General features: G+C 37.7%; 1 non-coding gene across 1 annotated transcript; it reads left to right on the forward strand.

Moving 5' to 3' along the window:
• The first annotated feature begins 9,210 nt into the window (after positions 1-9,210).
• LOC120862321 lies at positions 9,211-9,318 on the forward strand. The gene has a single exon (XR_005720748.1). It is a non-coding gene; the product is annotated as a U6 spliceosomal RNA (small nuclear RNA).
• The last annotated feature ends 350 nt before the right edge of the window (positions 9,319-9,668 follow it).

The raw sequence follows: 9,668 nt of genomic DNA on the forward strand, positions 1-9,668 counted from the left end.
TGGACAGAGAAGCCTGGCGTGCTGTAGTCCATGGGGTCGCAAAGAGTCGGACATGACTGAAATACTGAACTGAACTGAACTGAACTGAACTGAAAGCAATATTTGTAAAGACACTGTAGAGTTATGTAATAACTATCTTAAGAGCTAGATACATAAATTGTTAACAGCAGATGAACCTGGACAGTAAGATTAGCAATGGGGAAGTGTAAAGTAGGAAACTGATATTTTTCATCAAAAAAACTTTTATATGATCCGTGGGTGTTTTTTAATGTCATGTACTTTTTGATATTTAAGTGATTTTTTAATGTATTTTCTCCTTAGATCTTATCTCTGTAACAGCGTTTGTGAGTATTTTAATCCCTTATTCATGGACTCACATTTCAGTTATCCTTATTTAACACTAAGTCCCAAAATACTCCCTGAACGATTGGGCATTATACTTTCTGTTTTGTTTACATTCAGCTCGATATTTGCCACATAACAAGTGTCTAACTCTGAAACATTTTCATTCAGTCTTTCAGAGGTCTTCAGTAGGACTGAGCCCCAGTTGACCTCATAACTGTTCATTATTATATGCTGTATTGAGAACCTTGTACTTCCTGCTTCACTTTCCCATTTCCTACTGGTTCAGCCTGTGACCCCACTGAAAACAGACTGTTTCACTCAGAGCCTTTTATCAAGATTTGGTTCAAGGGAAACACAAGCTATGATAATTGGAGCCAAGAATAGAATTATTTTCTGTAGAAACCAAGACCCAGGGTTACATTGCTAAATGGCCACATGGCAACAAGACAGCATAGTGGGTGGCAAGTCAGGTTAATAGAACTGTCAACCATGGTGGATGGTGATGGAATATATATAGGTGTGAGAATATATACTGGGTTATGGAACAATGGGAAATTTAAGAATTCTGGCTGTTAACAAGTGCCCTAGAGCTCTGAAAGAGAAAATGCTAGTCTCAGTTTAGGCAGCTATTAAACAAGGGAACACTGGAAAAGCAAGTAAGCCTTAATGGAAATGGTTTAAAAAGACTGTTAACTTCACCTGGAGAATAGACTTTGCTAGGTATCAGGCCTAAGACTTGACTATAAGAGTTTCAGAATTAGGTTGAAGGCTGAATTCACAGTCCCAGCAAGTCTTCTGTAATAAATTTAGGTTCATGATAAGAGAAGAATAAAATGCTGAAATTCAGGATGGGAATATTGGGCAGGTGTGTTTGAATCCAAGGTTTCCGTAAACCTTCTAGGATGAAGAATTGCCTTTTACTTTAAAAAAAAAAAAAGAGAGAGAGAATGGTCTCTCATTGCATAAAGAACATGCAAGGATTTTACCCAAGATTAATGTTAGCCAACAGGATAATTAACCTTCTCAAGATCTGCTCCTCCTTTCATTGTTCTCAGTCAATATTTAATGTTAACATGCTCAGAATGAAAGGGTTTAAGAGAGACACAATCAGAGACCAGTAGAGCATGCCTCGGGATAGATACGGAGGGTCCAGCACAATGTGTGTTTGATGAAACAGAGTTTATTTGTATGAGGGCACTCTTCACTGATCTAGGATTTACTACTCCTGCAAGGATACCTAGCATACTTCTAAAATTGGTCCTTGAGGCAGAGAAACAATGATGGTCTACAAAGAAATGAAGGAGACATGACAGAATAGCTTTAGCAGATAGGAATGGAAGGATTTCAGAATAGTTGAGGCTCATAGAGGTAAAGTGGATACAAATTATTAGAGGTAATAAGGCAAAAAAATTCCAAAAAGGCAACAGGGCTCTTGGTGATGGCATTTCAAAGAACAGCCAATGAGAATAAAATTTTATTTACCTAATTCAACAAATTCAACAAATATTCAACTGAATATTTATTGTAAGGACTGATGTTGAAGCTGAAACTCCAATACTTGGGCCACCTGATGTGAAGAGCTGAGTCATTTGAAAAGACCCTGATGCTGGGAAAGATTGAGGGCAGAAGGAGAAGGGGACGACAGAAGATGAGATGGTTGGCTGGCATCACCAACACAATGGACATGGGTCTGGGTGAACTTCGGGAGTTGGTGATGGACAGGGAGGCCTGGAGTGCTGCGTTTCATGGGGTCACAAAGAGTTGGACATGACTGAGTGACTGAAAGGAACTGAATTCAACAAAAACAGATTAAGAACTTTTTTAAGGTACAAGGAAAGCTGATGTTAGCTACTACAATGGAAAATCACTCTTCCTTATCCAGTTTCCAAACATAAACCAGTTGTTGAACTCTAGAATCTACTGAGTGAAAGGTCATATCTGTTCAAGACACAGTAGATACTTCTTCACAAAACAGCAGCCTATAAAAGTTTTTTATTTAATTAAAGGATAATAGCTTTACAATATTGTGTGGGTTTCTGCCATATATCAGCATGAATCAGCCATAGGTATATGCATATCCCCTCACTCTTTAACCCCCCTCCTACCTCCCATCCCATCCCACCCCTCTAGATTGTCACAGAACACTGGGTTTGAGCTTCTTGCATCACACAGCAAATTTCTCCTGGCTATCTAATTTTACATATTGTAATGCATATGTTTCAATGCTGCTCTCTCAATTCATCCCACCCTCTCCTTCTGCTACTATATTCACAAGTCTGTGTTCTGTATCTGCATCTCATCACTGCACTGCAGATAGGTTCATCAGTACAAACTTTCTAGATTCCATATACATGAATTAATACATGATATTTGTCTTTCTCTTTCTGACTTACTTCACTCTGTGTAATAGGTTCATCCACCACATTAGAGTGACTCAAATATGTTCCTTTTTTATGGCTGAGTAATATTCAATTGTGTACATGTACCACAACTTTATTCATTCATTTGTCAATGGACATTTAGATTGCTTCCATGTCCTGGCTGCTGTAAATAGTTCTGTGATGAACACTGGGGTGCATGTGTCTCTTTCAATTATGGTTGTCTCAGGGTATGTTTCTAGTAGTGGGATTGCTGGGTCCTATGGTAGTTTTATTCCTAATTTTTTAAGGAATCTCCATACATAGTGGCTGTATCAATTTGCATTCCCACCAGCAGTACAAGAGGTTTCCCTTTTCTCCACATCCTCTCAAGCATTTATTCTTTGTAATTATTTTTGATAATGGCCACTCTGACTGGTGTTAGATGATACCTCATTGTAGTTTTGATTTGTATTTCTCTAGTAATGAGTTATGTTGAGCATCTTTTCATGAGTTTATTAGCCATCTGTATTTTTTTGGGGGGGTGGGTAGTATCTGTTTCAGCAATCTGCCCACTTTTAGATTGAATTATTTGTTTTTCAGGTATTGAGCTGAATGAGCTGTTTGTATATTTTTGAGATTAATACTTTGTCAATTGTTTCATTTGCTATTATTTTCTTCCATTCTGAGGGCTGTCTTTTCACTAGGAATAAACCTACCTAAAGAGACAAAAGACCTGTATGCAGAAAACTTTAAGACATTGATGAATGCAATCAAAGATGACACAAACATATTGAAAGATATTTTATGTTCCTGGATTGGAAAAATCAATATTGTGAAAATGACTATACCATTCAAAGTAATAGATAGATACAATGCAATCTCTATCAAACTACCAATGATAACTTTCACAAAACTAGAACAAAAATTCATAATTTGTATGGAAGCACAAAAGACCCTGAATAGCCAAAGTAACCTTGAGAAGGAAAAATGGAGCTGGAGGAATTAATATGTCTGAATTTAGACTATACTACAAAGTTACAGCCATCAAGATAGTATGGTACTGGCACAAAAACAGAAATATATTTTTCTAATGGAACAAGATAGAAAGCCCAAAGATAAACCCACATACCAATGGATACTTTATCTTTAACAAAGGAGGCAAGAATATACAACAAAGTAGACAGTCTCTTCAATAAATGGTGCTGGGAGAACTGGACAGCTCTTTGTAAAAGAATGAAATTAGAACACTTCCTAATACCATGCACAAAAATAAACTCAAAATGGATTAATGACCTAAATATAAGACCAGAAACTATAAAACTCTTAGAAAAAAACATAGGCAGAACACTCTTTGATGTAAATCATAGCAAGATCTTCTATGACCCACCTTCCATAGTAATGGAAATAAAAGCAAAAATAAACAAAAAAGTGAAAGTGAAGTCCCTCAGTCATGTCCAACTCTTTGTGGCCCCATGGACTGTAGCCCACTAGGCTCCTCCATCCATGGGATTTTCCAGGAGTGGGTTGTCATTTCCTTCTCCAGGGGAATCTTCCTGACCCAGGGATTGAACCCAGGTCTCCCGCATGTAGGCAAAGGTTTTATCATCTGAGCCACTAGGGAAGTAAGTGGGACCTAATTAAAAGCTGTTGCACAGCAAAAGAAACTAAAAGTGTTTTTTTTTTTTTAATTGAGAAATTATCTGGATGTTGATAAGGCCATTAGATATAGGATCTGAATTACCACTGGTAAGATAGGAATGAGGACAGCCTCGTTACTTCTTTTAGAGTGTGGATATACAGACTTTTGACCCAAATATGTGCCATCTCAGTTTCTGAAATGATTGGGTCATTTCCTCAGCCTCATAGAGCACAATCCACATGGATATATTTAGCAGCTGGCAGAACCATCATCGTGTTCCCTCATCTGTGGATGAAGAGCTATTATGCTATAAAGTCCAAATAGAAGCTTGTGAAACTATCTGCATCCCTCATTTACAGAAAGTCAAAAGTGCTGGTGCATCCTAGATAAAGTTGCACAGATAATGCCATCTTCAAAAACGTAAATGATTTAGCAGTGGTGGGCTTCATTATATCCTGCTTAATTCACTGATATGGGATGTATGAGTTAAAAAAAAATAAAAGATGGATTTTGACAGAGGATGGCAAACTTTCATAAATATAACAAAGTGGTAGTGACCGTTTTCTGTGTTGGAGCTATACCTTTTCTAAAAGAAATCAGCATTCCATATATAACCTTAGAATATAGTTACTGATTTGGGGAAACTATTTGTTTCAATACCTATCAGGAAGGCAAATCAGCTGTTGTTAGTGGTCAACTGGAAAGACAGCAATACACCTTTACAGCTTTGCTTCAGGGTTATGTTAATCTCTTGTTCTGTAGGTCAATGGACCTTGATCATCTAGACACATTGCCTTGCACGAAACTATTCTCTATACAGAGTTCAGCACACTTTTACTGTAGAATGTCAAATAGGAAATATTTGAGGCTTTGCAGATGATGTTTCCCTGGTGGTTCAGACAGTATAGAATCCACCTGCAATGAGAGATACCTGGGTTTGATCCATAGGTTGGGAAGATTCCCTGGAGAAGGGTACGGCAACCCACTCCAGTATTCTTGTCTCGAGAATCCCATGGACAGAGCAGCCTGGCGGGGGCAGTCCATTGGGTTGCAAAGAGCCGATCATGACTGAGTGACTAAGCACACACACAGACCATGCAATATTTGTCACAACTCCTAAAATCTTCCATTGAGCAGTCATAGACATTATGTAAATAAATGAGAATGATGGTGTCCTGATAAAACTTTATAAATGAAAGCAGATGACAGGCTGTGTTTGGTTTGGAGGTTGCAGTTTTTATACCTCTGTACTACACTGACTGCATCATATTAATTTGACCTGGAGATTGTCAAATGTCAAGCACTCTGGAAATACTGGAAAGGTACCTATGTATCAAGGGAATGTTAAACCTTAAAAAGTTTTGGTTAACTGACATATCTGTGAAGTTTTTAGAGGTTTGAGAACTTGGGTAAAACTGAGGCATTTCTTATAAACTAAACTTCAGTGTATTTGCCCTGTACTTTCTAGCACTAAGAATCTGGGACAGTGCTTGGATGGTCATTTTGAGTTTTAAAGATAATACCACGCATCATTTTAGTAATATAACTCAGAATCAGTTCTTAGATATTCATTAAGATGTCAGTTTTGAGGTTGATTCGAATAGAGCCTTCTCCAGTAAGTTCAGGAAGTGGTTCAGTTTGGATGCATTCAAGAAACTGAAGGTATTTATGTGTTATCCATGGTAATCCGCAATATTGACACTCTGTCAAACTTCTGAAGACAGGCAGTGTTCTTTGTACCAGAGCACTATTCACTTTTGCACAGCAAATACAACAAGCCACTGTACCTTAGTAGAAAGTCTCCAATAGACCGTGAGACATCTAGTGAGTATGCAATGTGTATGCTCATATGTGAGTTCACATAAAATATCCTTTATTCTCTACAGTGAGTCCCTTATGAGCTAATTATTTTCAGGAGAGTACAGCATTAATCCATCATATTATGGAAGTGGTACTGTGAGAACTGGGCATGAGTAGGGCAGGAGGGTACAACTAATTTGTACAAATGGGTGGACTATATATTTATGTCACTGACTCTCATGACCAATCCTCTCCTCGGCTCCTCTTGTGACCCCATTGAGGGTTCCCAGGGACCAGTTGCATAAAAGAATATCCTGAAACTGGTTCATTAATGGCTCTACTCCATATGTTGGTATGAACAGAAAATATACAATTTTTGAAGTACAACCCCAGTCATGTATATATATATATATATGAAATAGAGTGGTAATGGTCATTCTTTCCCAGTGGGCAGATCCTTGGCAATACATCTGTTCTTCAACTTGGTGGGGAAGTGATTACAGATAAGAATACACACAGAGATTCTTGAGCAGTGGTAAATGACTTAGCCTGAAAAAGACTGGAAATTGAAGATAACAAAATAAGAATATTGTCAGGAAGACACTAGGGGATAGACCTGTGAGCCCGAACGGTGTAAATCTTTTATCTCAAGCGATCCCCACTAGAAAGAGTGTTTATTTCAGCAAAAACGTTAACCAACAAAATAAACAGGATGAGCTCATCCAGTTAGAGTGCAGCCACCTGCCCTTATTGCTCATCCCAGAGAACAATCTACCCAGAGAGTGAGCATCCATGATGGTAGGAATATTGGTCATTGACGGCCAGGCGGTTGCAAAGAGATGGACACAGCTGAGTGACTAATATACATGACTGAAACATTACAGGCTTCCTTGATCAAGGCTATAATGATTATCCTGCTAATGTTAAATCTATCATTAGTAAAGTTAGAAATCAAGCCCTTGCTATGGTAATATATAATTATAAGACAAATTAGCCACTTAGAGACAAATTACATAAGAACTCTATCACCTGAATAAGGCTGGCAACTTGTCCTTGCAAGAATTGGTGTATTTTCTGGATATGGGTTGGTCATCCCTGAGCATATTGTTGAGACATTATATTCATTCCTTTTGCACCAAATGTTTCTGTGTATTACTGATTTGGTTACATCTTCCCTGGTGGCTCAGAGGTTAAAGTGTCTACCTGGAATGCAGGAGACCAGGGTTCAATCCCTGGGTCAGGAATATTCCCTGGAGAAGGATATGGCAACCCACTCCAGTACTCTTGCCTGGAGAATCCTATGGAGGGAGGAGCCTGGTAGGCTACAGTCCATGGGGTCGCAAAGAGTCGGACACGACTGAGTGACTTCACTTTACATCATATTAAGAGAAACTGGGTGTTTTTTTCCTATAGGCTTTATCTGGCCACTGGAATAGACTTGGTTTCCACAAGAATGGACTGAAGGTACCAGTGAATTAAGTAAGTAGAAGCAATATTCAACTAATTATTAACAGAAGTTTGGGTGTTTAACAACATCAGTTCCCTTGTTTCTTGGGTAAGAGAATCTTGAGGTTTGTAGTTTTCCAGAGGTCTCTAGCAAGACTGAGATCGTGTGGCAAACGATGGTGACCAGTTAATTAGCAGAACTTTTATTGACTTTCTTCCCTTTCTTATCTTACTTTCCCACCACCACCACCCCCTCCATGATTTCTGGCATCACATTATGAATAAACCACTTGCATTCAACTCCTTGTCTCAGTATTTTTCTTCTCAGGAATTCCTACCTTAATACATTTGTATCTAGAAAATTGTCCATAAAGCCAAACTAGTTAACCGCATTTGTAGAATTTTTTTTCAAAACATCTTCATTTATTCACTGCACAAAGATTTTGGGGGGTGTATTTTATGCATGTCATATATCTCTGATCTTAAGCAAAGCACAGACTAATGAGAGACAAATAGCAAAATTAGAATGCTGCATAACAAGTCCTCAAATAAAGAATTACAGGAGCTACAACAACAGTGAGGCAGAGAGAGAGATTACTTCAGAATTAGTTCAGAGGTCAGGATATCCTAGTTGATACTGTGATAGATTTGAAGCTTCTCAATAAGTAAGGAGGTGGGGAAGGCTAATTTAGCTTTTAGGACTTAATGGCAAACAAATTAAGGAAGAACATTTTGGGCCAAAGGAGCAGCATATGTGCATAAAAGTGTCGAGAGGAGATTAACAAACTATACTCCTGTTCTTTTCATTTACTTATTTCTTTAGAGACAAGAAGTGGTATTAAAGGATTTATTATTTTAGTACCTTATTTGTGTGCCTTTGAATCATGCTTAGTCAACATTTATACAAGAAAAAGTAGAGTTTCCAAACTGACTTAGTGAATATATTTTGAGCCTGCTAGAGTTGTTTTTTTTAAAATAATAAATATTTTATATGGTGAATATGAGACCAGGAAGATGAATGCTCCTAATGGTAAGTACATATCTGCAACTCCTATCTCTCAATGGCATCGTTTGATTCTAGGACCTAAAGAACAACATACTTTTGATCACTTCTGTTAAAACCAACCTTATCAGATGCATTGTGTAAAACAGATCATATGTGTGTGTGTGTGTGTGTGTGTGTGTGTGTTAGTGATGGTGATGGTGTTTGTGGAGGGTGTTCCCTGACTAGACTAGAAATAGAAAGTCTCCTCAATTCTTCCACCTCCCCAGGAAATGTTGGGACAGACTATTCCTCACTTCTTGCCACTCATCACTCACTACTCCCTGAAGCCTGGAAGATGGTACTGGCATGTATGAACACTAGATAGTTGTTGGCTACTGGTATTTGTTGATTACTGATGAAAGTTGATAACACGTTATCCCCTTTGTCTTTCTTTTTTCGAATACAATCTAAATGTACATCAACTGGTGAACAAATAAACAAAATGTGTTTTTTTTTTTCCACATAATGGAATACTACTCAGCAACAAAAAGAAATATTGACACATGCTACAGTGTGGATAAACCTTGAAAACATTATCATATATGAAAGAAGCCACACACAAAAGACCACATGCTGTACTTGCTTTGGCAGCACATATACTAAAAACTGAAACAATACAGAGAAGACTAGCATGGCCCCCACAAAAGGATGACATGCAAATTCATAAAGCACTCCATATTTTTTCATGACAATGGCAAAAATAGTGTAATATGTCAATGCATCAAAATAACACATTTTACATCTTAAATTTACAGTGTTACACATCAAATGTATTTAATTTTAAAAAGACCACTTATTGTATTATTCCATTTTATGAAATGTCCAGAGTAGGCAAATCTTTAGAGATAGAAAGTGATTTAGATAGGACTGTGGGTATACGTGAAAGGTGGGTTTGAGAGGTAAAGGCTAATAAGCATTGAATTTCTTCTGAGAGTGATGAAAACATTCTAAAATTAGATCACATTGTGCCTTTTGTCTTTCTGTAAAGGAATATATCCACAAGCTGAGCACAGTTCCCAATCTCTTGCTGTGA

Source organism: Oryx dammah, unplaced genomic scaffold (genome assembly GCF_014754425.2).
Source record: "Oryx dammah isolate SB20612 unplaced genomic scaffold, SCBI_Odam_1.1 HiC_scaffold_3, whole genome shotgun sequence".
In the NCBI taxonomy this organism is placed as follows: domain Eukaryota; kingdom Metazoa; phylum Chordata; class Mammalia; order Artiodactyla; family Bovidae; genus Oryx; species Oryx dammah.